General features: G+C 42.2%; 38 non-coding genes across 38 annotated transcripts; 19 read left to right on the forward strand and 19 right to left on the reverse strand.

Annotated features, from left to right (window-relative positions):
• Nucleotides 1-597: 597 nt before the first annotated feature.
• Nucleotides 598-670, reverse strand: trnam-cau (transfer RNA methionine (anticodon CAU)). Its single transcript has one exon. It is a non-coding gene; the product is annotated as a tRNA-Met (tRNA).
• A 294-nt stretch (nucleotides 671-964) lies between these two features.
• Nucleotides 965-1,051, forward strand: trnay-gua (transfer RNA tyrosine (anticodon GUA)). Its single transcript is given in 2 exon segments — nucleotides 965-1,001; nucleotides 1,016-1,051. It is a non-coding gene; the product is annotated as a tRNA-Tyr (tRNA).
• Nucleotides 1,052-1,800: 749 nt separating this feature from the next.
• Nucleotides 1,801-1,873, reverse strand: trnam-cau (transfer RNA methionine (anticodon CAU)). Its single transcript has one exon. It is a non-coding gene; the product is annotated as a tRNA-Met (tRNA).
• Nucleotides 1,874-2,168: 295 nt separating this feature from the next.
• On the forward strand, nucleotides 2,169-2,255 carry trnay-gua (transfer RNA tyrosine (anticodon GUA)). Its single transcript is given in 2 exon segments — nucleotides 2,169-2,205; nucleotides 2,220-2,255. It is a non-coding gene; the product is annotated as a tRNA-Tyr (tRNA).
• Nucleotides 2,256-2,814: 559 nt separating this feature from the next.
• Nucleotides 2,815-2,887, reverse strand: trnam-cau (transfer RNA methionine (anticodon CAU)). The gene has a single exon. It is a non-coding gene; the product is annotated as a tRNA-Met (tRNA).
• Nucleotides 2,888-3,181: 294 nt separating this feature from the next.
• On the forward strand, nucleotides 3,182-3,268 carry trnay-gua (transfer RNA tyrosine (anticodon GUA)). Its single transcript is given in 2 exon segments — nucleotides 3,182-3,218; nucleotides 3,233-3,268. It is a non-coding gene; the product is annotated as a tRNA-Tyr (tRNA).
• Nucleotides 3,269-4,557: 1,289 nt separating this feature from the next.
• On the reverse strand, nucleotides 4,558-4,630 carry trnam-cau (transfer RNA methionine (anticodon CAU)). Its single transcript has one exon. It is a non-coding gene; the product is annotated as a tRNA-Met (tRNA).
• A 295-nt stretch (nucleotides 4,631-4,925) lies between these two features.
• On the forward strand, nucleotides 4,926-5,012 carry trnay-gua (transfer RNA tyrosine (anticodon GUA)). The gene is given in 2 exon segments: nucleotides 4,926-4,962; nucleotides 4,977-5,012. It is a non-coding gene; the product is annotated as a tRNA-Tyr (tRNA).
• Nucleotides 5,013-5,755: 743 nt separating this feature from the next.
• trnam-cau (transfer RNA methionine (anticodon CAU)) lies at nucleotides 5,756-5,828 on the reverse strand. Its single transcript has one exon. It is a non-coding gene; the product is annotated as a tRNA-Met (tRNA).
• A 294-nt stretch (nucleotides 5,829-6,122) lies between these two features.
• On the forward strand, nucleotides 6,123-6,209 carry trnay-gua (transfer RNA tyrosine (anticodon GUA)). Its single transcript is given in 2 exon segments — nucleotides 6,123-6,159; nucleotides 6,174-6,209. It is a non-coding gene; the product is annotated as a tRNA-Tyr (tRNA).
• A 743-nt stretch (nucleotides 6,210-6,952) lies between these two features.
• On the reverse strand, nucleotides 6,953-7,025 carry trnam-cau (transfer RNA methionine (anticodon CAU)). The gene has a single exon. It is a non-coding gene; the product is annotated as a tRNA-Met (tRNA).
• A 294-nt stretch (nucleotides 7,026-7,319) lies between these two features.
• Nucleotides 7,320-7,406, forward strand: trnay-gua (transfer RNA tyrosine (anticodon GUA)). Its single transcript is given in 2 exon segments — nucleotides 7,320-7,356; nucleotides 7,371-7,406. It is a non-coding gene; the product is annotated as a tRNA-Tyr (tRNA).
• Nucleotides 7,407-8,149: 743 nt separating this feature from the next.
• trnam-cau (transfer RNA methionine (anticodon CAU)) lies at nucleotides 8,150-8,222 on the reverse strand. The gene has a single exon. It is a non-coding gene; the product is annotated as a tRNA-Met (tRNA).
• Nucleotides 8,223-8,517: 295 nt separating this feature from the next.
• Nucleotides 8,518-8,604, forward strand: trnay-gua (transfer RNA tyrosine (anticodon GUA)). Its single transcript is given in 2 exon segments — nucleotides 8,518-8,554; nucleotides 8,569-8,604. It is a non-coding gene; the product is annotated as a tRNA-Tyr (tRNA).
• A 744-nt stretch (nucleotides 8,605-9,348) lies between these two features.
• On the reverse strand, nucleotides 9,349-9,421 carry trnam-cau (transfer RNA methionine (anticodon CAU)). Its single transcript has one exon. It is a non-coding gene; the product is annotated as a tRNA-Met (tRNA).
• Nucleotides 9,422-9,715: 294 nt separating this feature from the next.
• Nucleotides 9,716-9,802, forward strand: trnay-gua (transfer RNA tyrosine (anticodon GUA)). Its single transcript is given in 2 exon segments — nucleotides 9,716-9,752; nucleotides 9,767-9,802. It is a non-coding gene; the product is annotated as a tRNA-Tyr (tRNA).
• Nucleotides 9,803-10,554: 752 nt separating this feature from the next.
• On the reverse strand, nucleotides 10,555-10,627 carry trnam-cau (transfer RNA methionine (anticodon CAU)). The gene has a single exon. It is a non-coding gene; the product is annotated as a tRNA-Met (tRNA).
• Nucleotides 10,628-10,922: 295 nt separating this feature from the next.
• trnay-gua (transfer RNA tyrosine (anticodon GUA)) lies at nucleotides 10,923-11,009 on the forward strand. Its single transcript is given in 2 exon segments — nucleotides 10,923-10,959; nucleotides 10,974-11,009. It is a non-coding gene; the product is annotated as a tRNA-Tyr (tRNA).
• A 752-nt stretch (nucleotides 11,010-11,761) lies between these two features.
• Nucleotides 11,762-11,834, reverse strand: trnam-cau (transfer RNA methionine (anticodon CAU)). Its single transcript has one exon. It is a non-coding gene; the product is annotated as a tRNA-Met (tRNA).
• A 295-nt stretch (nucleotides 11,835-12,129) lies between these two features.
• trnay-gua (transfer RNA tyrosine (anticodon GUA)) lies at nucleotides 12,130-12,216 on the forward strand. Its single transcript is given in 2 exon segments — nucleotides 12,130-12,166; nucleotides 12,181-12,216. It is a non-coding gene; the product is annotated as a tRNA-Tyr (tRNA).
• A 752-nt stretch (nucleotides 12,217-12,968) lies between these two features.
• trnam-cau (transfer RNA methionine (anticodon CAU)) lies at nucleotides 12,969-13,041 on the reverse strand. Its single transcript has one exon. It is a non-coding gene; the product is annotated as a tRNA-Met (tRNA).
• A 295-nt stretch (nucleotides 13,042-13,336) lies between these two features.
• On the forward strand, nucleotides 13,337-13,423 carry trnay-gua (transfer RNA tyrosine (anticodon GUA)). The gene is given in 2 exon segments: nucleotides 13,337-13,373; nucleotides 13,388-13,423. It is a non-coding gene; the product is annotated as a tRNA-Tyr (tRNA).
• A 562-nt stretch (nucleotides 13,424-13,985) lies between these two features.
• Nucleotides 13,986-14,058, reverse strand: trnam-cau (transfer RNA methionine (anticodon CAU)). Its single transcript has one exon. It is a non-coding gene; the product is annotated as a tRNA-Met (tRNA).
• A 295-nt stretch (nucleotides 14,059-14,353) lies between these two features.
• Nucleotides 14,354-14,440, forward strand: trnay-gua (transfer RNA tyrosine (anticodon GUA)). Its single transcript is given in 2 exon segments — nucleotides 14,354-14,390; nucleotides 14,405-14,440. It is a non-coding gene; the product is annotated as a tRNA-Tyr (tRNA).
• A 562-nt stretch (nucleotides 14,441-15,002) lies between these two features.
• Nucleotides 15,003-15,075, reverse strand: trnam-cau (transfer RNA methionine (anticodon CAU)). The gene has a single exon. It is a non-coding gene; the product is annotated as a tRNA-Met (tRNA).
• Nucleotides 15,076-15,370: 295 nt separating this feature from the next.
• trnay-gua (transfer RNA tyrosine (anticodon GUA)) lies at nucleotides 15,371-15,457 on the forward strand. Its single transcript is given in 2 exon segments — nucleotides 15,371-15,407; nucleotides 15,422-15,457. It is a non-coding gene; the product is annotated as a tRNA-Tyr (tRNA).
• Nucleotides 15,458-16,016: 559 nt separating this feature from the next.
• Nucleotides 16,017-16,089, reverse strand: trnam-cau (transfer RNA methionine (anticodon CAU)). Its single transcript has one exon. It is a non-coding gene; the product is annotated as a tRNA-Met (tRNA).
• A 295-nt stretch (nucleotides 16,090-16,384) lies between these two features.
• On the forward strand, nucleotides 16,385-16,471 carry trnay-gua (transfer RNA tyrosine (anticodon GUA)). The gene is given in 2 exon segments: nucleotides 16,385-16,421; nucleotides 16,436-16,471. It is a non-coding gene; the product is annotated as a tRNA-Tyr (tRNA).
• Nucleotides 16,472-17,223: 752 nt separating this feature from the next.
• On the reverse strand, nucleotides 17,224-17,296 carry trnam-cau (transfer RNA methionine (anticodon CAU)). Its single transcript has one exon. It is a non-coding gene; the product is annotated as a tRNA-Met (tRNA).
• A 295-nt stretch (nucleotides 17,297-17,591) lies between these two features.
• On the forward strand, nucleotides 17,592-17,678 carry trnay-gua (transfer RNA tyrosine (anticodon GUA)). The gene is given in 2 exon segments: nucleotides 17,592-17,628; nucleotides 17,643-17,678. It is a non-coding gene; the product is annotated as a tRNA-Tyr (tRNA).
• A 761-nt stretch (nucleotides 17,679-18,439) lies between these two features.
• Nucleotides 18,440-18,512, reverse strand: trnam-cau (transfer RNA methionine (anticodon CAU)). The gene has a single exon. It is a non-coding gene; the product is annotated as a tRNA-Met (tRNA).
• A 295-nt stretch (nucleotides 18,513-18,807) lies between these two features.
• Nucleotides 18,808-18,894, forward strand: trnay-gua (transfer RNA tyrosine (anticodon GUA)). Its single transcript is given in 2 exon segments — nucleotides 18,808-18,844; nucleotides 18,859-18,894. It is a non-coding gene; the product is annotated as a tRNA-Tyr (tRNA).
• Nucleotides 18,895-19,649: 755 nt separating this feature from the next.
• On the reverse strand, nucleotides 19,650-19,722 carry trnam-cau (transfer RNA methionine (anticodon CAU)). Its single transcript has one exon. It is a non-coding gene; the product is annotated as a tRNA-Met (tRNA).
• A 295-nt stretch (nucleotides 19,723-20,017) lies between these two features.
• On the forward strand, nucleotides 20,018-20,104 carry trnay-gua (transfer RNA tyrosine (anticodon GUA)). Its single transcript is given in 2 exon segments — nucleotides 20,018-20,054; nucleotides 20,069-20,104. It is a non-coding gene; the product is annotated as a tRNA-Tyr (tRNA).
• Nucleotides 20,105-20,865: 761 nt separating this feature from the next.
• Nucleotides 20,866-20,938, reverse strand: trnam-cau (transfer RNA methionine (anticodon CAU)). The gene has a single exon. It is a non-coding gene; the product is annotated as a tRNA-Met (tRNA).
• A 295-nt stretch (nucleotides 20,939-21,233) lies between these two features.
• trnay-gua (transfer RNA tyrosine (anticodon GUA)) lies at nucleotides 21,234-21,320 on the forward strand. The gene is given in 2 exon segments: nucleotides 21,234-21,270; nucleotides 21,285-21,320. It is a non-coding gene; the product is annotated as a tRNA-Tyr (tRNA).
• A 758-nt stretch (nucleotides 21,321-22,078) lies between these two features.
• On the reverse strand, nucleotides 22,079-22,151 carry trnam-cau (transfer RNA methionine (anticodon CAU)). The gene has a single exon. It is a non-coding gene; the product is annotated as a tRNA-Met (tRNA).
• A 295-nt stretch (nucleotides 22,152-22,446) lies between these two features.
• Nucleotides 22,447-22,533, forward strand: trnay-gua (transfer RNA tyrosine (anticodon GUA)). The gene is given in 2 exon segments: nucleotides 22,447-22,483; nucleotides 22,498-22,533. It is a non-coding gene; the product is annotated as a tRNA-Tyr (tRNA).
• Nucleotides 22,534-23,014: the final 481 nt, after the last annotated feature.

The raw sequence follows: 23,014 nt of genomic DNA on the forward strand, positions 1-23,014 counted from the left end.
ATCATTTTCACCTAGCTCTGGGCAGCCACGTGTCATACGTTGTCAAGTGTGGGGAATTAGCTCAAATGGTTTTACTGGTAATGAGGATAAAAAGAAGGAATGAAACCTAAGGCAACAACTGTCTGAAACAACAACAACAACAACATCATCATCATCATCATCAAATAAAAATAAGTTAATCATTTTCACCTAGCTCTGGGAAGCCACGTGTCATACGTTGTCAAGTGTTGGGAATTAGCTCAAATGGTTTTACTGGTAATGAGGATAAAAAGAAGGAATGAAACCTAAGGCAACAACTGTCTGAAACAACAACAACAACAACAACAACAACATCATCATCATCAAATAAAAATAAGTTAATCATTTTCACCTAGCTCTGGGCAGCCACGTGTCATACGTTGTCAAATGTGGGGAATTAGCTCAAATGGTAGAGCGCTCGTTTAGCATGCGAGAAGTAGCGGGATCGATACCTGCATTCTCCAATGGATGCTCTTTCTTTAATAAATGGTTCGAAAATGTTCAATCTGGTCTAACTTGGGAACAAAGATTTCATTCCAACAGCTGTAAAATAGTCTATTAAAAAAAACACACAGAAGCTGCCCCCTCTGAGGATCGAACTCAGGACCTTCAGATTATGAGACTGACGCGCTACCTACTGCGCTAAGGAGGCAGAGACACCTCGAGGTCGCCATTTATCAACCCTGTCCTACAAATTTCCAAAGCTGAGGGTAAACAAGCATACAACAACAGTCGCGAGCCAGGCAGGAGTCAAACCTACAATCTTCTGATGTGTAGTCAGACTATCCATTGTGCCACTGGCCCCTGTGTTCTGGAAGCACTGTAACGCACACTCGGCAACAAGAAGAAAAACAGTGGTGGCAGCTATTGACTGCTGCAGTCAGCTGAGCTTGCCAGCCTTTTGCTGAATTGTGTATTGTCCTCAAGGAGCCACCCTCCCATCCTTCCTTCGATAGCTCAGCTGGTAGAGCGGAGGACTGTAGTGGAACACATTGGCATCCTTAGGTCGCTGGTTCAATTCCGGCTCGAAGGACAATACTTTTTTTTTTTTTTCTCCTACCTGGTTTTACTGGTAATGAGGATAAAAAGAAGGAATGAAACCTAAGGCAACAACTGTCTGAAACAACAACAACAACAACAACATCATCATCATCATCATCATCAAATAAAAATAAGTTAATCATTTTCACCTAGCTCTGGGCAGCCACGTGTCATACGTTGTCAAGTGTGGGGAATTAGCTCAAATGGTTTTACTGGTAATGAGGATAAAAAGAAGGAATGAAACCTAAGGCAACAACTGTCTGAAACAACAACAACAACAACATCATCATCATCATCATCAAATAAAAATAAGTTAATCATTTTCACCTAGCTCTGGGAAGCCACGTGTCATACGTTGTCAAGTGTTGGGAATTAGCTCAAATGGTTTTACTGGTAATGAGGATAAAAAGAAGGAATGAAACCTAAGGCAACAACTGTCTGAAACAACAACAACAACAACAACAACATCATCATCATCATCATCATCAAATAAAAATAAGTTAATCATTTTCACCTAGCTCTGGGCAGCCACGTGTCATACGTTGTCAAATGTGGGGAATTAGCTCAAATGGTAGAGCGCTCGTTTAGCATGCGAGAAGTAGCGGGATCGATACCTGCATTCTCCAATGGATGCTCTTTCTTTAATAAATGGTTCGAAAATGTTCAATCTGGTCTAACTTGGGAACAAAGATTTCATTCCAACAGCTGTAAAATAGTCTATTAAAAAAAACACACAGAAGCTGCCCCCTCTGAGGATCGAACTCAGGACCTTCAGATTATGAGACTGACGCGCTACCTACTGCGCTAAGGAGGCAGAGACACCTCGAGGTCGCCATTTATCAACCCTGTCCTACAAATTTCCAAAGCTGAGGGTAAACAAGCATACAACAACAGTCGCGAGCCAGGCAGGAGTCAAACCTACAATCTTCTGATGTGTAGTCAGACTATCCATTGTGCCACTGGCCCCTGTGTTCTGGAAGCACTGTTAACGCACACTCGGCAACAAGAAGAAAAACAGTGGTGGCAGCTATTGACTGCTGCAGTCAGCTGAGCTTGCCAGCCTTTTGCTGAATTGTGTATTGTCCTCAAGGAGCCACCCTCCCATCCTTCCTTCGATAGCTCAGCTGGTAGAGCGGAGGACTGTAGTGGAACACATTGGCATCCTTAGGTCGCTGGTTCAATTCCGGCTCGAAGGACAATACTTTTTTTTTTTTTTCTCCTACCTGGTTTTACTGGTAATGAGGATAAAAAGAAGGAATGAAACCTAAGGCAACAACTGTCTGAAACAACAACAACAACAACAACATCATCATCATCATCAAATAAAAATAAGTTAATCATTTTCACCTAGCTCTGGGAAGCCACGTGTCATACGTTGTCAAGTGTTGGGAATTAGCTCAAATGGTTTTACTGGTAATGAGGATAAAAAGAAGGAATGAAACCTAAGGCAACAACTGTCTGAAACAACAACAACAACAACAACAACAACATCATCATCATCAAATAAAAATAAGTTAATCATTTTCACCTAGCTCTGGGCAGCCACGTGTCATACGTTGTCAAATGTGGGGAATTAGCTCAAATGGTAGAGCGCTCGTTTAGCATGCGAGAAGTAGCGGGATCGATACCTGCATTCTCCAATGGATGCTCTTTCTTTAATAAATGGTTCGAAAATGTTCAATCTGGTCTAACTTGGGAACAAAGATTTCATTCCAACAGCTGTAAAATAGTCTATTAAAAAAAACACACAGAAGCTGCCCCCTCTGAGGATCGAACTCAGGACCTTCAGATTATGAGACTGACGCGCTACCTACTGCGCTAAGGAGGCAGAGACACCTCGAGGTCGCCATTTATCAACCCTGTCCTACAAATTTCCAAAGCTGAGGGTAAACAAGCATACAACAACAGTCGCGAGCCAGGCAGGAGTCAAACCTACAATCTTCTGATGTGTAGTCAGACTATCCATTGTGCCACTGGCCCCTGTGTTCTGGAAGCACTGTAACGCACACTCGGCAACAAGAAGAAAAACAGTGGTGGCAGCTATTGACTGCTGCAGTCAGCTGAGCTTGCCAGCCTTTTGCTGAATTGTGTATTGTCCTCAAGGAGCCACCCTCCCATCCTTCCTTCGATAGCTCAGCTGGTAGAGCGGAGGACTGTAGTGGAACACATTGGCATCCTTAGGTCGCTGGTTCAATTCCGGCTCGAAGGACAATACTTTTTTTTTTTTTTCTCCTACCTGGTTTTACTGGTAATGAGGATAAAAAGAAGGAATGAAACCTAAGGCAACAACTGTCTGAAACAACAACAACAACAACAACATCATCATCATCATCATCATCAAATAAAAATAAGTTAATCATTTTCACCTAGCTCTGGGCAGCCACGTGTCATACGTTGTCAAGTGTGGGGAATTAGCTCAAATGGTTTTACTGGTAATGAGGATAAAAAGAAGGAATGAAACCTAAGGCAACAACTGTCTGAAACAACAACAACAACAACATCATCATCATCATCATCAAATAAAAATAAGTTAATCATTTTCACCTAGCTCTGGGAAGCCACGTGTCATACGTTGTCAAGTGTTGGGAATTAGCTCAAATGGTTTTAGTGGTAATGAGGATAAAAAGAAGGAATGAAACCTAAGGCAACAACTGTCTGAAACAACAACAACAACAACAACAACAACATCATCATCATCATCATCATCAAATAAAAATAAGTTAATCATTTTCACCTAGCTCTGGGCAGCCACGTGTCATACGTTGTCAAGTGTGGGGAATTAGCTCAAATGGTTTTACTGGTAATGAGGATAAAAAGAAGGAATGAAACCTAAGGCAACAACTGTCTGAAACAACAACAACAACAACATCATCATCATCATCATCAAATAAAAATAAGTTAATCATTTTCACCTAGCTCTGGGAAGCCACGTGTCATACGTTGTCAAGTGTTGGGAATTAGCTCAAATGGTTTTACTGGTAATGAGGATAAAAAGAAGGAATGAAACCTAAGGCAACAACTGTCTGAAACAACAACAACAACAACAACATCATCATCATCATCATCAAATAAAAATAAGTTAATCATTTTCACCTAGCTCTGGGCAGCCACGTGTCATACGTTGTCAAGTGTGGGGAATTAGCTCAAATGGTTTTACTGGTAATGAGGATAAAAAGAAGGAATGAAACCTAAGGCAACAACTGTCTGAAACAACAACAACAACAACATCATCATCATCATCATCAAATAAAAATAAGTTAATCATTTTCACCTAGCTCTGGGCAGCCACGTGTCATACGTTGTCAAATGTGGGGAATTAGCTCAAATGGTAGAGCGCTCGTTTAGCATGCGAGAAGTAGCGGGATCGATACCTGCATTCTCCAATGGATGCTCTTTCTTTAATAAATGGTTCGAAAATGTTCAATCTGGTCTAACTTGGGAACAAAGATTTCATTCCAACAGCTGTAAAATAGTCTATTAAAAAAAACACACAGAAGCTGCCCCCTCTGAGGATCGAACTCAGGACCTTCAGATTATGAGACTGACGCGCTACCTACTGCGCTAAGGAGGCAGAGACACCTCGAGGTCGCCATTTATCAACCCTGTCCTACAAATTTCCAAAGCTGAGGGTAAACAAGCATACAACAACAGTCGCGAGCCAGGCAGGAGTCAAACCTACAATCTTCTGATGTGTAGTCAGACTATCCATTGTGCCACTGGCCCCTGTGTTCTGGAAGCACTGTTAACGCACACTCGGCAACAAGAAGAAAAACAGTGGTGGCAGCTATTGACTGCTGCAGTCAGCTGAGCTTGCCAGCCTTTTGCTGAATTGTGTATTGTCCTCAAGGAGCCACCCTCCCATCCTTCCTTCGATAGCTCAGCTGGTAGAGCGGAGGACTGTAGTGGAACACATTGGCATCCTTAGGTCGCTGGTTCAATTCCGGCTCGAAGGACAATACTTCTTTTTTTTTTTCTCCTACCTGGTTTTACTGGTAATGAGGATAAAAAGAAGGAATGAAACCTAAGGCAACAACTGTCTGAAACAACAACAACAACAACAACATCATCATCATCATCATCATCAAATAAAAATAAGTTAATCATTTTCACCTAGCTCTGGGCAGCCACGTGTCATACGTTGTCAAGTGTGGGGAATTAGCTCAAATGGTTTTACTGGTAATGAGGATAAAAAGAAGGAATGAAACCTAAGGCAACAACTGTCTGAAACAACAACAACAACAACATCATCATCATCATCATCAAATAAAAATAAGTTAATCATTTTCACCTAGCTCTGGGAAGCCACGTGTCATACGTTGTCAAGTGTTGGGAATTAGCTCAAATGGTTTTACTGGTAATGAGGATAAAAAGAAGGAATGAAACCTAAGGCAACAACTGTCTGAAACAACAACAACAACAACAACAACAACATCATCATCATCAAATAAAAATAAGTTAATCATTTTCACCTAGCTCTGGGCAGCCACGTGTCATACGTTGTCAAATGTGGGGAATTAGCTCAAATGGTAGAGCGCTCGTTTAGCATGCGAGAAGTAGCGGGATCGATACCTGCATTCTCCAATGGATGCTCTTTCTTTAATAAATGGTTCGAAAATGTTCAATCTGGTCTAACTTGGGAACAAAGATTTCATTCCAACAGCTGTAAAATAGTCTATTAAAAAAAACACACAGAAGCTGCCCCCTCTGAGGATCGAACTCAGGACCTTCAGATTATGAGACTGACGCGCTACCTACTGCGCTAAGGAGGCAGAGACACCTCGAGGTCGCCATTTATCAACCCTGTCCTACAAATTTCCAAAGCTGAGGGTAAACAAGCATACAACAACAGTCGCGAGCCAGGCAGGAGTCAAACCTACAATCTTCTGATGTGTAGTCAGACTATCCATTGTGCCACTGGCCCCTGTGTTCTGGAAGCACTGTAACGCACACTCGGCAACAAGAAGAAAAACAGTGGTGGCAGCTATTGACTGCTGCAGTCAGCTGAGCTTGCCAGCCTTTTGCTGAATTGTGTATTGTCCTCAAGGAGCCACCCTCCCATCCTTCCTTCGATAGCTCAGCTGGTAGAGCGGAGGACTGTAGTGGAACACATTGGCATCCTTAGGTCGCTGGTTCAATTCCGGCTCGAAGGACAATACTTTTTTTTTTTTTTCTCCTACCTGGTTTTACTGGTAATGAGGATAAAAAGAAGGAATGAAACCTAAGGCAACAACTGTCTGAAACAACAACAACAACAACAACATCATCATCATCATCATCATCAAATAAAAATAAGTTAATCATTTTCACCTAGCTCTGGGAAGCCACGTGTCATACGTTGTCAAGTGTTGGGAATTAGCTCAAATGGTTTTACTGGTAATGAGGATAAAAAGAAGGAATGAAACCTAAGGCAACAACTGTCTGAAACAACAACAACAACAACAACATCATCATCATCATCATCAAATAAAAATAAGTTAATCATTTTCACCTAGCTCTGGGCAGCCACGTGTCATACGTTGTCAAGTGTGGGGAATTAGCTCAAATGGTTTTACTGGTAATGAGGATAAAAAGAAGGAATGAAACCTAAGGCAACAACTGTCTGAAACAACAACAACAACAACATCATCATCATCATCATCAAATAAAAATAAGTTAATCATTTTCACCTAGCTCTGGGCAGCCACGTGTCATACGTTGTCAAATGTGGGGAATTAGCTCAAATGGTAGAGCGCTCGTTTAGCATGCGAGAAGTAGCGGGATCGATACCTGCATTCTCCAATGGATGCTCTTTCTTTAATAAATGGTTCGAAAATGTTCAATCTGGTCTAACTTGGGAACAAAGATTTCATTCCAACAGCTGTAAAATAGTCTATTAAAAAAAACACACAGAAGCTGCCCCCTCTGAGGATCGAACTCAGGACCTTCAGATTATGAGACTGACGCGCTACCTACTGCGCTAAGGAGGCAGAGACACCTCGAGGTCGCCATTTATCAACCCTGTCCTACAAATTTCCAAAGCTGAGGGTAAACAAGCATACAACAACAGTCGCGAGCCAGGCAGGAGTCAAACCTACAATCTTCTGATGTGTAGTCAGACTATCCATTGTGCCACTGGCCCCTGTGTTCTGGAAGCACTGTAACGCACACTCGGCAACAAGAAGAAAAACAGTGGTGGCAGCTATTGACTGCTGCAGTCAGCTGAGCTTGCCAGCCTTTTGCTGAATTGTGTATTGTCCTCAAGGAGCCACCCTCCCATCCTTCCTTCGATAGCTCAGCTGGTAGAGCGGAGGACTGTAGTGGAACACATTGGCATCCTTAGGTCGCTGGTTCAATTCCGGCTCGAAGGACAATACTTTTTTTTTTTTTTCTCCTACCTGGTTTTACTGGTAATGAGGATAAAAAGAAGGAATGAAACCTAAGGCAACAACTGTCTGAAACAACAACAACAACAACAACATCATCATCATCATCATCATCAAATAAAAATAAGTTAATCATTTTCACCTAGCTCTGGGAAGCCACGTGTCATACGTTGTCAAGTGTTGGGAATTAGCTCAAATGGTTTTACTGGTAATGAGGATAAAAAGAAGGAATGAAACCTAAGGCAACAACTGTCTGAAACAACAACAACAACAACAACATCATCATCATCATCATCAAATAAAAATAAGTTAATCATTTTCACCTAGCTCTGGGCAGCCACGTGTCATACGTTGTCAAGTGTGGGGAATTAGCTCAAATGGTTTTACTGGTAATGAGGATAAAAAGAAGGAATGAAACCTAAGGCAACAACTGTCTGAAACAACAACAACAACAACATCATCATCATCATCATCAAATAAAAATAAGTTAATCATTTTCACCTAGCTCTGGGCAGCCACGTGTCATACGTTGTCAAATGTGGGGAATTAGCTCAAATGGTAGAGCGCTCGTTTAGCATGCGAGAAGTAGCGGGATCGATACCTGCATTCTCCAATGGATGCTCTTTCTTTAATAAATGGTTCGAAAATGTTCAATCTGGTCTAACTTGGGAACAAAGATTTCATTCCAACAGCTTTAAAATAGTCTATTAAAAAAAACACACAGAAGCTGCCCCCTCGGAGGATCGAACTCAGGACCTTCAGATTATGAGACTGACGCGCTACCTACTGCGCTAAGGAGGCAGAGACACCTCGAGGTCGCCATTTATCAACCCTGTCCTACAAATTTCCAAAGCTGAGGGTAAACAAGCATACAACAACAGTCGCGAGCCAGGCAGGAGTCAAACCTACAATCTTCTGATGTGTAGTCAGACTATCCATTGTGCCACTGGCCCCTGTGTTCTGGAAGCACTGTTAACGCACACTCGGCAACAAGAAGAAAAACAGTGGTGGCAGCTATTGACTGCTGCAGTCAGCTGAGCTTGCCAGCCTTTTGCTGAATTGTGTATTGTCCTCAAGGAGCCACCCTCCCATCCTTCCTTCGATAGCTCAGCTGGTAGAGCGGAGGACTGTAGTGGAACACATTGGCATCCTTAGGTCGCTGGTTCAATTCCGGCTCGAAGGACAATACTTCTTTTTTTTTTTTCTCCTACCTGGTTTTACTGGTAATGAGGATAAAAAGAAGGAATGAAACCTAAGGCAACAACTGTCTGAAACAACAACAACAACAACAACATCATCATCATCATCATCATCAAATAAAAATAAGTTAATCATTTTCACCTAGCTCTGGGCAGCCACGTGTCATACGTTGTCAAGTGTGGGGAATTAGCTCAAATGGTTTTACTGGTAATGAGGATAAAAAGAAGGAATGAAACCTAAGGCAACAACTGTCTGAAACAACAACAACAACAACATCATCATCATCATCATCAAATAAAAATAAGTTAATCATTTTCACCTAGCTCTGGGAAGCCACGTGTCATACGTTGTCAAGTGTTGGGAATTAGCTCAAATGGTTTTACTGGTAATGAGGATAAAAAGAAGGAATGAAACCTAAGGCAACAACTGTCTGAAACAACAACAACAACAACAACAACAACATCATCATCATCAAATAAAAATAAGTTAATCATTTTCACCTAGCTCTGGGCAGCCACGTGTCATACGTTGTCAAATGTGGGGAATTAGCTCAAATGGTAGAGCGCTCGTTTAGCATGCGAGAAGTAGCGGGATCGATACCTGCATTCTCCAATGGATGCTCTTTCTTTAATAAATGGTTCGAAAATGTTCAATCTGGTCTAACTTGGGAACAAAGATTTCATTCCAACAGCTGTAAAATAGTCTATTAAAAAAAACACACAGAAGCTGCCCCCTCTGAGGATCGAACTCAGGACCTTCAGATTATGAGACTGACGCGCTACCTACTGCGCTAAGGAGGCAGAGACACCTCGAGGTCGCCATTTATCAACCCTGTCCTACAAATTTCCAAAGCTGAGGGTAAACAAGCATACAACAACAGTCGCGAGCCAGGCAGGAGTCAAACCTACAATCTTCTGATGTGTAGTCAGACTATCCATTGTGCCACTGGCCCCTGTGTTCTGGAAGCACTGTAACGCACACTCGGCAACAAGAAGAAAAACAGTGGTGGCAGCTATTGACTGCTGCAGTCAGCTGAGCTTGCCAGCCTTTTGCTGAATTGTGTATTGTCCTCAAGGAGCCACCCTCCCATCCTTCCTTCGATAGCTCAGCTGGTAGAGCGGAGGACTGTAGTGGAACACATTGGCATCCTTAGGTCGCTGGTTCAATTCCGGCTCGAAGGACAATACTTTTTTTTTTTTTTCTCCTACCTGGTTTTACTGGTAATGAGGATAAAAAGAAGGAATGAAACCTAAGGCAACAACTGTCTGAAACAACAACAACAACAACAACATCATCATCATCATCATCATCAAATAAAAATAAGTTAATCATTTTCACCTAGCTCTGGGCAGCCACGTGTCATACGTTGTCAAGTGTGGGGAATTAGCTCAAATGGTTTTACTGGTAATGAGGATAAAAAGAAGGAATGAAACCTAAGGCAACAACTGTCTGAAACAACAACAACAACAACATCATCATCATCATCATCATCAAATAAAAATAAGTTAATCATTTTCACCTAGCTCTGGGAAGCCACGTGTCATACGTTGTCAAGTGTTGGGAATTAGCTCAAATGGTTTTACTGGTAATGAGGATAAAAAGAAGGAATGAAACCTAAGGCAACAACTGTCTGAAACAACAACAACAACAACAACAACATCATCATCATCATCATCATCAAATAAAAATAAGTTAATCATTTTCACCTAGCTCTGGGCAGCCACGTGTCATACGTTGTCAAATGTGGGGAATTAGCTCAAATGGTAGAGCGCTCGTTTAGCATGCGAGAAGTAGCGGGATCGATACCTGCATTCTCCAATGGATGCTCTTTCTTTAATAAATGGTTCGAAAATGTTCAATCTGGTCTAACTTGGGAACAAAGATTTCATTCCAACAGCTGTAAAATAGTCTATTAAAAAAAACACACAGAAGCTGCCCCCTCTGAGGATCGAACTCAGGACCTTCAGATTATGAGACTGACGCGCTACCTACTGCGCTAAGGAGGCAGAGACACCTCGAGGTCGCCATTTATCAACCCTGTCCTACAAATTTCCAAAGCTGAGGGTAAACAAGCATACAACAACAGTCGCGAGCCAGGCAGGAGTCAAACCTACAATCTTCTGATGTGTAGTCAGACTATCCATTGTGCCACTGGCCCCTGTGTTCTGGAAGCACTGTTAACGCACACTCGGCAACAAGAAGAAAAACAGTGGTGGCAGCTATTGACTGCTGCAGTCAGCTGAGCTTGCCAGCCTTTTGCTGAATTGTGTATTGTCCTCAAGGAGCCACCCTCCCATCCTTCCTTCGATAGCTCAGCTGGTAGAGCGGAGGACTGTAGTGGAACACATTGGCATCCTTAGGTCGCTGGTTCAATTCCGGCTCGAAGGACAATACTTTTTTTTTTTTTTCTCCTACCTGGTTTTACTGGTAATGAGGATAAAAAGAAGGAATGAAACCTAAGGCAACAACTGTCTGAAACAACAACAACAACAACAACATCATCATCATCATCATCATCATCAAATAAAAATAAGTTAATCATTTTCACCTAGCTCTGGGCAGCCACGTGTCATACGTTGTCAAGTGTGGGGAATTAGCTCAAATGGTTTTACTGGTAATGAGGATAAAAAGAAGGAATGAAACCTAAGGCAACAACTGTCTGAAACAACAACAACAACAACATCATCATCATCATCATCAAATAAAAATAAGTTAATCATTTTCACCTAGCTCTGGGAAGCCACGTGTCATACGTTGTCAAGTGTTGGGAATTAGCTCAAATGGTTTTACTGGTAATGAGGATAAAAAGAAGGAATGAAACCTAAGGCAACAACTGTCTGAAACAACAACAACAACAACAACAACAACATCATCATCATCATCATCAAATAAAAATAAGTTAATCATTTTCACCTAGCTCTGGGCAGCCACGTGTCATACGTTGTCAAATGTGGGGAATTAGCTCAAATGGTAGAGCGCTCGTTTAGCATGCGAGAAGTAGCGGGATCGATACCTGCATTCTCCAATGGATGCTCTTTCTTTAATAAATGGTTCGAAAATGTTCAATCTGGTCTAACTTGGGAACAAAGATTTCATTCCAACAGCTGTAAAATAGTCTATTAAAAAAAACACACAGAAGCTGCCCCCTCTGAGGATCGAACTCAGGACCTTCAGATTATGAGACTGACGCGCTACCTACTGCGCTAAGGAGGCAGAGACACCTCGAGGTCGCCATTTATCAACCCTGTCCTACAAATTTCCAAAGCTGAGGGTAAACAAGCATACAACAACAGTCGCGAGCCAGGCAGGAGTCAAACCTACAATCTTCTGATGTGTAGTCAGACTATCCATTGTGCCACTGGCCCCTGTGTTCTGGAAGCACTGTTAACGCACACTCGGCAACAAGAAGAAAAACAGTGGTGGCAGCTATTGACTGCTGCAGTCAGCTGAGCTTGCCAGCCTTTTGCTGAATTGTGTATTGTCCTCAAGGAGCCACCCTCTCATCCTTCCTTCGATAGCTCAGCTGGTAGAGCGGAGGACTGTAGTGGAACACATTGGCATCCTTAGGTCGCTGGTTCAATTGCGGCTCGAAGGACAATACTTTTTTTTTTTTTTCTCCTACCTGGTTTTACTGGTAATGAGGATAAAAAGAAGGAATGAAACCTAAGGCAACAACTGTCTGAAACAACAACAACAACAACAACATCATCATCATCATCATCATCATCAAATAAAAATAAGTTAATCATTTTCACCTAGCTCTGGGCAGCCACGTGTCATACGTTGTCAAGTGTGGGGAATTAGCTCAAATGGTTTTACTGGTAATGAGGATAAAAAGAAGGAATGAAACCTAAGGCAACAACTGTCTGAAACAACAACAACAACAACATCATCATCATCATCATCAAATAAAAATAAGTTAATCATTTTCACCTAGCTCTGGGAAGCCACGTGTCATACGTTGTCAAGTGTTGGGAATTAGCTCAAATGGTTTTACTGGTAATGAGGATAAAAAGAAGGAATGAAACCTAAGGCAACAACTGTCTGAAACAACAACAACAACAACAACAACAACATCATCATCATCATCATCAAATAAAAATAAGTTAATCATTTTCACCTAGCTCTGGGCAGCCACGTGTCATACGTTGTCAAATGTGGGGAATTAGCTCAAATGGTAGAGCGCTCGTTTAGCATGCGAGAAGTAGCGGGATCGATACCTGCATTCTCCAATGGATGCTCTTTCTTTAATAAATGGTTCGAAAATGTTCAATCTGGTCTAACTTGGGAACAAAGATTTCATTCCAACAGCTGTAAAATAGTCTATTAAAAAAAACACACAGAAGCTGCCCCCTCTGAGGATCGAACTCAGGACCTTCAGATTATGAGACTGACGCGCTACCTACTGCGCTAAGGAGGCAGAGACACCTCGAGGTCGCCATTTATCAACCCTGTCCTACAAATTTCCAAAGCTGAGGGTAAACAAGCATACAACAACAGTCGCGAGCCAGGCAGGAGTCAAACCTACAATCTTCTGATGTGTAGTCAGACTATCCATTGTGCCACTGGCCCCTGTGTTCTGGAAGCACTGTTAACGCACACTCGGCAACAAGAAGAAAAACAGTGGTGGCAGCTATTGACTGCTGCAGTCAGCTGAGCTTGCCAGCCTTTTGCTGAATTGTGTATTGTCCTCAAGGAGCCACCCTCTCATCCTTCCTTCGATAGCTCAGCTGGTAGAGCGGAGGACTGTAGTGGAACACATTGGCATCCTTAGGTCGCTGGTTCAATTCCGGCTCGAAGGACAATACTTTTTTTTTTTTTTCTCCTACCTGGTTTTACTGGTAATGAGGATAAAAAGAAGGAATGAAACCTAAGGCAACAACTGTCTGAAACAACAACAACAACAACAACATCATCATCATCATCATCATCAAATAAAAATAAGTTAATCATTTTCACCTAGCTCTGGGCAGCCACGTGTCATACGTTGTCAAGTGTGGGGAATTAGCTCAAATGGTTTTACTGGTAATGAGGATAAAAAGAAGGAATGAAACCTAAGGCAACAACTGTCTGAAACAACAACAACAACAACATCATCATCATCATCATCAAATAAAAATAAGTTAATCATTTTCACCTAGCTCTGGGCAGCCACGTGTCATACGTTGTCAAATGTGGGGAATTAGCTCAAATGGTAGAGCGCTCGTTTAGCATGCGAGAAGTAGCGGGATCGATACCTGCATTCTCCAATGGATGCTCTTTCTTTAATAAATGGTTCGAAAATGTTCAATCTGGTCTAACTTGGGAACAAAGATTTCATTCCAACAGCTGTAAAATAGTCTATTAAAAAAAACACACAGAAGCTGCCCCCTCTGAGGATCGAACTCAGGACCTTCAGATTATGAGACTGACGCGCTACCTACTGCGCTAAGGAGGCAGAGACACCTCGAGGTCGCCATTTATCAACCCTGTCCTACAAATTTCCAAAGCTGAGGGTAAACAAGCATACAACAACAGTCGCGAGCCAGGCAGGAGTCAAACCTACAATCTTCTGATGTGTAGTCAGACTATCCATTGTGCCACTGGCCCCTGTGTTCTGGAAGCACTGTTAACGCACACTCGGCAACAAGAAGAAAAACAGTGGTGGCAGCTATTGACTGCTGCAGTCAGCTGAGCTTGCCAGCCTTTTGCTGAATTGTGTATTGTCCTCAAGGAGCCACCCTCTCATCCTTCCTTCGATAGCTCAGCTGGTAGAGCGGAGGATTGTAGTGGAACACATTGGCATCCTTAGGTCGCTGGTTCAATTCCGGCTCGAAGGACAATACTTTTTTTTTTTTTTCTCCTACCTGGTTTTACTGGTAATGAGGATAAAAAGAAGGAATGAAACCTAAGGCAACAACTGTCTGAAACAACAACAACAACAACAACATCATCATCATCATCATCATCAAATAAAAATAAGTTAATCATTTTCACCTAGCTCTGGGCAGCCACGTGTCATACGTTGTCAAGTGTGGGGAATTAGCTCAAATGGTTTTACTGGTAATGAGGATAAAAAGAAGGAATGAAACCTAAGGCAACAACTGTCTGAAACAACAACAACAACAACATCATCATCATCATCATCAAATAAAAATAAGTTAATCATTTTCACCTAGCTCTGGGCAGCCACGTGTCATACGTTGTCAAATGTGGGGAATTAGCTCAAATGGTAGAGCGCTCGTTTAGCATGCGAGAAGTAGCGGGATCGATACCTGCATTCTCCAATGGATGCTCTTTCTTTAATAAATGGTTCGAAAATGTTCAATCTGGTCTAACTTGGGAACAAAGATTTCATTCCAACAGCTGTAAAATAGTCTATTAAAAAAAACACACAGAAGCTGCCCCCTCTGAGGATCGAACTCAGGACCTTCAGATTATGAGACTGACGCGCTACCTACTGCGCTAAGGAGGCAGAGACACCTCGAGGTCGCCATTTATCAACCCTGTCCTACAAATTTCCAAAGCTGAGGGTAAACAAGCATACAACAACAGTCGCGAGCCAGGCAGGAGTCAAACCTACAATCTTCTGATGTGTAGTCAGACTATCCATTGTGCCACTGGCCCCTGTGTTCTGGAAGCACTGTTAATGCACACTCGGCAACAAGAAGAAAAACAGTGGTGGCAGCTATTGACTGCTGCAGTCAGCTGAGCTTGCCAGCCTTTTGCTGAATTGTGTATTGTCCTCAAGGAGCCACCCTCCCATCCTTCCTTCGATAGCTCAGCTGGTAGAGCGGAGGACTGTAGTGGAACACATTGGCATCCTTAGGTCGCTGGTTCAATTCCGGCTCGAAGGACAATACTTTTTTTTTTTTTTCTCCTACCTGGTTTTACTGGTAATGAGGATAAAAAGAAGGAATGAAACCTAAGGCAACAACTGTCTGAAACAACAACAACAACAACAACATCATCATCATCATCATCAAATAAAAATAAGTTAATCATTTTCACCTAGCTCTGGGCAGCCACGTGTCATACGTTGTCAAGTGTGGGGAATTAGCTCAAATGGTTTTACTGGTAATGAGGATAAAAAGAAGGAATGAAACCTAAGGCAACAACTGTCTGAAACAACAACAACAACAACATCATCATCATCATCATCAAATAAAAATAAGTTAATCATTTTCACCTAGCTCTGGGCAGCCACGTGTCATACGTTGTCAAATGTGGGGAATTAGCTCAAATGGTAGAGCGCTCGTTTAGCATGCGAGAAGTAGCGGGATCGATACCTGCATTCTCCAATGGATGCTCTTTCTTTAATAAATGGTTCGAAAATGTTCAATCTGGTCTAACTTGGGAACAAAGATTTCATTCCAACAGCTGTAAAATAGTCTATTAAAAAAAACACACAGAAGCTGCCCCCTCTGAGGATCGAACTCAGGACCTTCAGATTATGAGACTGACGCGCTACCTACTGCGCTAAGGAGGCAGAGACACCTCGAGGTCGCCATTTATCAACCCTGTCCTACAAATTTCCAAAGCTGAGGGTAAACAAGCATACAACAACAGTCGCGAGCCAGGCAGGAGTCAAACCTACAATCTTCTGATGTGTAGTCAGACTATCCATTGTGCCACTGGCCCCTGTGTTCTGGAAGCACTGTTAACGCACACTCGGCAACAAGAAGAAAAACAGTGGTGGCAGCTATTGACTGCTGCAGTCAGCTGAGCTTGCCAGCCTTTTGCTGAATTGTGTATTGTCCTCAAGGAGCCACCCTCCCATCCTTCCTTCGATAGCTCAGCTGGTAGAGCGGAGGACTGTAGTGGAACACATTGGCATCCTTAGGTCGCTGGTTCAATTCCGGCTCGAAGGACAATACTTTTTTTTTTTTTTCTCCTACCTGGTTTTACTGGTAATGAGGATAAAAAGAAGGAATGAAACCTAAGGCAACAACTGTCTGAAACAACAACAACAACAACAACATCATCATCATCATCATCATCAAATAAAAATAAGTTAATCATTTTCACCTAGCTCTGGGCAGCCACGTGTCATACGTTGTCAAGTGTGGGGAATTAGCTCAAATGGTTTTACTGGTAATGAGGATAAAAAGAAGGAATGAAACCTAAGGCAACAACTGTCTGAAACAACAACAACAACAACATCATCATCATCATCATCAAATAAAAATAAGTTAATCATTTTCACCTAGCTCTGGGAAGCCACGTGTCATACGTTGTCAAGTGTTGGGAATTAGCTCAAATGGTTTTACTGGTAATGAGGATAAAAAGAAGGAATGAAACCTAAGGCAACAACTGTCTGAAACAACAACAACAACAACAACAACAACATCATCATCATCATCATCATCAAATAAAAATAAGTTAATCATTTTCACCTAGCTCTGGGCAGCCACGTGTCATACGTTGTCAAATGTGGGGAATTAGCTCAAATGGTAGAGCGCTCGTTTAGCATGCGAGAAGTAGCGGGATCGATACCTGCATTCTCCAATGGATGCTCTTTCTTTAATAAATGGTTCGAAAATGTTCAATCTGGTCTAACTTGGGAACAAAGATTTCATTCCAACAGCTGTAAAATAGTCTATTAAAAAAAACACACAGAAGCTGCCCCCTCTGAGGATCGAACTCAGGACCTTCAGATTATGAGACTGACGCGCTACCTACTGCGCTAAGGAGGCAGAGACACCTCGAGGTCGCCATTTATCAACCCTGTCCTACAAATTTCCAAAGCTGAGGGTAAACAAGCATACAACAACAGTCGCGAGCCAGGCAGGAGTCAAACCTACAATCTTCTGATGTGTAGTCAGACTATCCATTGTGCCACTGGCCCCTGTGTTCTGGAAGCACTGTTAACGCACACTCGGCAACAAGAAGAAAAACAGTGGTGGCAGCTATTGACTGCTGCAGTCAGCTGAGCTTGCCAGCCTTTTGCTGAATTGTGTATTGTCCTCAAGGAGCCACCCTCCCATCCTTCCTTCGATAGCTCAGCTGGTAGAGCGGAGGACTGTAGTGGAACACATTGGCATCCTTAGGTCGCTGGTTCAATTCCGGCTCGAAGGACAATACTTTTTTTTTTTTTTCTCCTACCTGGTTTTACTGGTAATGAGGATAAAAAGAAGGAATGAAACCTAAGGCAACAACTGTCTGAAACAACAACAACAACAACAACATCATCATCATCATCATCAAATAAAAATAAGTTAATCATTTTCACCTAGCTCTGGGCAGCCACGTGTCATACGTTGTCAAGTGTGGGGAATTAGCTCAAATGGTTTTACTGGTAATGAGGATAAAAAGAAGGAATGAAACCTAAGGCAACAACTGTCTGAAACAACAACAACAACAACATCATCATCATCATCATCAAATAAAAATAAGTTAATCATTTTCACCTAGCTCTGGGAAGCCACGTGTCATACGTTGTCAAGTGTTGGGAATTAGCTCAAATGGTTTTACTGGTAATGAGGATAAAAAGAAGGAATGAAACCTAAGGCAACAACTGTCTGAAACAACAACAACAACAACAACAACAACAACAACAACAACATCATCATCATCATCATCATCAAATAAAAATAAGTTAATCATTTTCACCTAGCTCTGGGCAGCCACGTGTCATACGTTGTCAAATGTGGGGAATTAGCTCAAATGGTAGAGCGCTCGTTTAGCATGCGAGAAGTAGCGGGATCGATACCTGCATTCTCCAATGGATGCTCTTTCTTTAATAAATGGTTCGAAAATGTTCAATCTGGTCTAACTTGGGAACAAAGATTTCATTCCAACAGCTGTAAAATAGTCTATTAAAAAAAACACACAGAAGCTGCCCCCTCTGAGGATCGAACTCAGGACCTTCAGATTATGAGACTGACGCGCTACCTACTGCGCTAAGGAGGCAGAGACACCTCGAGGTCGCCATTTATCAACCCTGTCCTACAAATTTCCAAAGCTGAGGGTAAACAAGCATACAACAACAGTCGCGAGCCAGGCAGGAGTCAAACCTACAATCTTCTGATGTGTAGTCAGACTATCCATTGTGCCACTGGCCCCTGTGTTCTGGAAGCACTGTTAACGCACACTCGGCAACAAGAAGAAAAACAGTGGTGGCAGCTATTGACTGCTGCAGTCAGCTGAGCTTGCCAGCCTTTTGCTGAATTGTGTATTGTCCTCAAGGAGCCACCCTCCCATCCTTCCTTCGATAGCTCAGCTGGTAGAGCAGAGGACTGTAGTGGAACACATTGGCATCCTTAGGTCGCTGGTTCAATTCCGGCTCGAAGGACAATACTTTTTTTTTTTTTTCTCCTACCTGGTTTTACTGGTAATGAGGATAAAAAGAAGGAATGAAACCTAAGGCAACAACTGTCTGAAACAACAACAACAACAACAACATCATCATCATCATCATCATCAAATAAAAATAAGTTAATCATTTTCACCTAGCTCTGGGCAGCCACGTGTCATACGTTGTCAAGTGTGGGGAATTAGCTCAAATGGTTTTACTGGTAATGAGGATAAAAAGAAGGAATGAAACCTAAGGCAACAACTGTCTGAAACAACAACAACAACAACATCATCATCATCATCATCAAATAAAAATAAGTTAATCATTTTCACCTAGCTCTGGGAAGCCACGTGTCATACGTTGTCAAGTGTTGGGAATTAGCTCAAATGGTTTTACTGGTAATGAGGATAAAAAGAAGGAATGAAACCTAAGGCAACAACTGTCTGAAACAACAACAACAACAACAACAACAACAACATCATCATCATCATCATCATCAAATAAAAATAAGTTAATCATTTTCACCTAGCTCTGGGCAGCCACGTGTCATACGTTGTCAAATGTGGGGAATTAGCTCAAATGGTAGAGCGCTCGTTTAGCATGCGAGAAGTAGCGGGATCGATACCTGCATTCTCCAATGGATGCTCTTTCTTTAATAAATGGTTCGAAAATGTTCAATCTGGTCTAACTTGGGAACAAAGATTTCATTCCAACAGCTGTAAAATAGTCTATTAAAAAAAACACACAGAAGCTGCCCCCTCTGAGGATCGAACTCAGGACCTTCAGATTATGAGACTGACGCGCTACCTACTGCGCTAAGGAGGCAGAGACACCTCGAGGTCGCCATTTATCAACCCTGTCCTACAAATTTCCAAAGCTGAGGGTAAACAAGCATACAACAACAGTCGCGAGCCAGGCAGGAGTCAAACCTACAATCTTCTGATGTGTAGTCAGACTATCCATTGTGCCACTGGCCCCTGTGTTCTGGAAGCACTGTTAACGCACACTCGGCAACAAGAAGAAAAACAGTGGTGGCAGCTATTGACTGCTGCAGTCAGCTGAGCTTGCCAGCCTTTTGCTGAATTGTGTATTGTCCTCAAGGAGCCACCCTCCCATCCTTCCTTCGATAGCTCAGCTGGTAGAGCGGAGGACTGTAGTGGAACACATTGGCATCCTTAGGTCGCTGGTTCAATTCCGGCTCGAAGGACAATACTTTTTTTTTTTTTTCTCCTACCTGGTTTTACTGGTAATGAGGATAAAAAGAAGGAATGAAACCTAAGGCAACAACTGTCTGAAACAACAACAACAACAACAACATCATCATCATCATCATCATCAAATAAAAATAAGTTAATCATTTTCACCTAGCTCTGGGCAGCCACGTGTCATACGTTGTCAAGTGTGGGGAATTAGCTCAAATGGTTTTACTGGTAATGAGGATAAAAAGAAGGAATGAAACCTAAGGCAACAACTGTCTGAAACAACAACAACAACAACATCATCATCATCATCATCAAATAAAAATAAGTTAATCATTTTCACCTAGCTCTGGGAAGCCACGTGTCATACGTTGTCAAGTGTTGGGAATTAGCTCAAATGGTTTTACTGGTAATGAGGATAAAAAGAAGGAATGAAACCTAAGGCAACAACTGTCTGAAACAACAACAACAACAACAACAACAACAACAACAACATCATCATCATCATCATCATCAAATAAAAATAAGTTAATCATTTTCACCTAGCTCTGGGCAGCCACGTGTCATACGTTGTCAAATGTGGGGAATTAGCTCAAATGGTAGAGCGCTCGTTTAGCATGCGAGAAGTAGCGGGATCGATACCTGCATTCTCCAATGGATGCTCTTTCTTTAATAAATGGTTCGAAAATGTTCAATCTGGTCTAACTTGGGAACAAAGATTTCATTCCAACAGCTGTAAAATAGTCTATTAAAAAAAACACACAGAAGCTGCCCCCTCTGAGGATCGAACTCAGGACCTTCAGATTATGAGACTGACGCGCTACCTACTGCGCTAAGGAGGCAGAGACACCTCGAGGTCGCCATTTATCAACCCTGTCCTACAAATTTCCAAAGCTGAGGGTAAACAAGCATACAACAACAGTCGCGAGCCAGGCAGGAGTCAAACCTACAATCTTCTGATGTGTAGTCAGACTATCCATTGTGCCACTGGCCCCTGTGTTCTGGAAGCACTGTTAACGCACACTCGGCAACAAGAAGAAAAACAGTGGTGGCAGCTATTGACTGCTGCAGTCAGCTGAGCTTGCCAGCCTTTTGCTGAATTGTGTATTGTCCTCAAGGAGCCACCCTCCCATCCTTCCTTCGATAGCTCAGCTGGTAGAGCGGAGGACTGTAGTGGAACACATTGGCATCCTTAGGTCGCTGGTTCAATTCCGGCTCGAAGGACAATACTTTTTTTTTTTTTTCTCCTACCTGGTTTTACTGGTAATGAGGATAAAAAGAAGGAATGAAACCTAAGGCAACAACTGTCTGAAACAACAACAACAACAACAACATCATCATCATCATCATCATCAAATAAAAATAAGTTAATCATTTTCACCTAGCTCTGGGCAGCCACGTGTCATACGTTGTCAAGTGTGGGGAATTAGCTCAAATGGTTTTACTGGTAATGAGGATAAAAAGAAGGAATGAAACCTAAGGCAACAACTGTCTGAAACAACAACAACAACAACATCATCATCATCATCATCAAATAAAAATAAGTTAATCATTTTCACCTAGCTCTGGGAAGCCACGTGTCATACGTTGTCAAGTGTTGGGAATTAGCTCAAATGGTTTTACTGGTAATGAGGATAAAAAGAAGGAATGAAACCTAAGGCAACAACTGTCTGAAACAACAACAACAACAACAACAACAACAACAACATCATCATCATCATCATCATCAAATAAAAATAAGTTAATCATTTTCACCTAGCTCTGGGCAGCCACGTGTCATACGTTGTCAAATGTGGGGAATTAGCTCAAATGGTAGAGCGCTCGTTTAGCATGCGAGAAGTAGCGGGATCGATACCTGCATTCTCCAATGGATGCTCTTTCTTTAATAAATGGTTCGAAAATGTTCAATCTGGTCTAACTTGGGAACAAAGATTTCATTCCAACAGCTGTAAAATAGTCTATTAAAAAAAACACACAGAAGCTGCCCCCTCTGAGGATCGAACTCAGGACCTTCAGATTATGAGACTGACGCGCTACCTACTGCGCTAAGGAGGCAGAGACACCTCGAGGTCGCCATTTATCAACCCTGTCCTACAAATTTCCAAAGCTGAGGGTAAACAAGCATACAACAACAGTCGCGAGCCAGGCAGGAGTCAAACCTACAATCTTCTGATGTGTAGTCAGACTATCCATTGTGCCACTGGCCCCTGTGTTCTGGAAGCACTGTTAACGCACACTCGGCAACAAGAAGAAAAACAGTGGTGGCAGCTATTGACTGCTGCAGTCAGCTGAGCTTGCCAGCCTTTTGCTGAATTGTGTATTGTCCTCAAGGAGCCACCCTCCCATCCTTCCTTCGATAGCTCAGCTGGTAGAGCAGAGGACTGTAGTGGAACACATTGGCATCCTTAGGTCGCTGGTTCAATTCCGGCTCGAAGGACAATACTTTTTTTTTTTTTTCTCCTACCTGGTTTTACTGGTAATGAGGATAAAAAGAAGGAATGAAACCTAAGGCAACAACTGTCTGAAACAACAACAACAACAACAACATCATCATCATCATCATCATCAAATAAAAATAAGTTAATCATTTTCACCTAGCTCTGGGCAGCCACGTGTCATACGTTGTCAAGTGTGGGGAATTAGCTCAAATGGTTTTACTGGTAATGAGGATAAAAAGAAGGAATGAAACCTAAGGCAACAACTGTCTGAAACAACAACAACAACAACATCATCATCATCATCATCAAATAAAAATAAGTTAATCATTTTCACCTAGCTCTGGGAAGCCACGTGTCATACGTTGTCAAGTGTTGGGAATTAGCTCAAATGGTTTTACTGGTAATGAGGATAAAAAGAAGGAATGAAACCTAAGGCAACAACTGTCTGAAACAACAACAACAACAACAACAACATCATCA

The sequence above is a fragment of the Acipenser ruthenus genome, chromosome 39 (assembly GCF_902713425.1).
Source record: "Acipenser ruthenus chromosome 39, fAciRut3.2 maternal haplotype, whole genome shotgun sequence".
Lineage (NCBI taxonomy): Eukaryota > Metazoa > Chordata > Actinopteri > Acipenseriformes > Acipenseridae > Acipenser > Acipenser ruthenus.